The sequence below is a fragment of the Saimiri boliviensis genome, chromosome 11 (genome assembly GCF_048565385.1).
Source record: "Saimiri boliviensis isolate mSaiBol1 chromosome 11, mSaiBol1.pri, whole genome shotgun sequence".
Taxonomy (NCBI): Eukaryota; Metazoa; Chordata; class Mammalia; order Primates; family Cebidae; genus Saimiri; species Saimiri boliviensis.
Window position 1 is genome coordinate 123,825,665 of NC_133459.1, and position 1,821 is coordinate 123,827,485.

Sequence of the window (1,821 nt, forward strand, 5' to 3'; positions counted from 1 at the left end):
CTGGCCTGAGACAATAAATTTGTCTTATTCTAAGCCACTTAGTTGGTGGCACTTTGTTACAGCATCCCCAGCAAAGTTATATCCAACGAATAATCCATTTCATTGCTGTTGTTGTTGTTGTTGTTGTTGTTGTTGTTGTGGTTGTGGTGTTATTGTTTTTGAGACGGAGTTTCACTCTTGTTACCCAGGCTGGAGTGCAATGGCACGATCTCGGCTCACCGCAACCTCTGCCTCCTGGGTTCAGGCAATTATCCTGCCTCAGCCTCCTCAGTAGCTGGGATTACAGGCACGCACCACCATGCCCAGCTAATTTTTTGTATTTTTAGTAGAGAGGGGATTTCACCATGTTGACCAGGATGGTCTCGATCTCTTGACCTCGTGATCCACCCGCCTCAGCCTCCCAAAGTGCTGAGATTACAGGCTTGAGACACCACGCCCGGCCGTCGTTGTTGTTTTTAAGGAAAAAAAAAAAAGGAAAGAAAGAAAGAAAAAAGAATAATTAAAAAGAATGAAGGAGAGGAAGAAAGAGGAAGAGGGAGAGAGAACGGGAGTGTTGCTTTATTGCCCAGGCTAGAATGCAGTCTAAAAACGGGTATTGAAAACATCTTTTATGCCAGTAGTTTTGCTTAATAATGGAGACAGGAAAAAAATGAGGAAAGAAAATAACAAACAAGCAGCCAACCAATAATTCATTTAAACCTGTAAGTAGGTATGATGTGGTACTGATAAGAGTGTATATTTTTGTGTATTTAAAATGGAGAGTTCTATAAATGTTTATTAAGTTTACTTGTTCCGGATGTGAGTTCAAGTCCTGGATATCCTTGTTAATTTTCTGTCTCGTTGATCTGTCTAATACTGATGTTGAAGTCTCCCCCTATTATTGTGTGGGAGTCTGTCTCTTTATAAGTCTTACATAATCTGGGTGTTCCTGTATTGGGTGCGTATATATTTAGGATCGTTAGCTCTTCTCGTTGCATTGATCCTTTGACCATTATGTAATGTCCTTCTTTGCCTCTTTTGATCTTTGTTGCTTTAAAGTTTATTTTATCAGAGGCGAGATTTGCAACTCCTGCTTTTTATTAATTAACTTATTTTTGCTCTCAAGTTGGTTGGTAAATCTTTCTCCATCCATTTATGTTGAGTCTTTGTGTATCCCTGCATGTGAGATGGGTCTGGATGCAGCATACCGATGGATTTTGCATTTCATTGTTAAAGGACACAGAAGCTCATGCTCTCTGTCATTCCCGAATGTGTAATTAGGTTTTGGCCAGGAGCAGAGGCTCATACCTGTAATCCCAGGACTTTGGAAGGCTGAGATGGGAGGATCACTTGAAGCTCAGAGTTTGAGGCCAGCCTGGCCAACATGGTGAGACCCCATCTCCACACACACACACACAAATATTAGTTGGGCATGGTAGCATTCACCTGTAATCCCAGCTACTCAGGAGGCTAAGGTGGGAGGACTGCTTGATCCTGGGAGTAAGAGGCTGCAGTGGGCTATGATTATACCACTGCACTGTAGGCTGAACAACACAGGAAGTCCCTATCTATCTCTTAAAAAAGAAAAAAAAAAAAAAAAAAGGGCTGGAGTTTGAGTTTGTGTTTTTGTTGTTGTTACTGTTGTTGTTGTTGTCGTCTTTTTTTTAGTCGGAGTTTCACTCTTGTTAGCCAGGCTGTAGTGCAATGGCACGATCTCGGCTCACCGCAACGTCCGCCTCCTGGGTTCAGGCAATTGTCCTGCCTCAGCCTCCTGAGTAGCTGGGATTACAGGCATGTGCCACCATGCCCAGCTATTTTTTTTATATTTTTTAGTAGAGACGG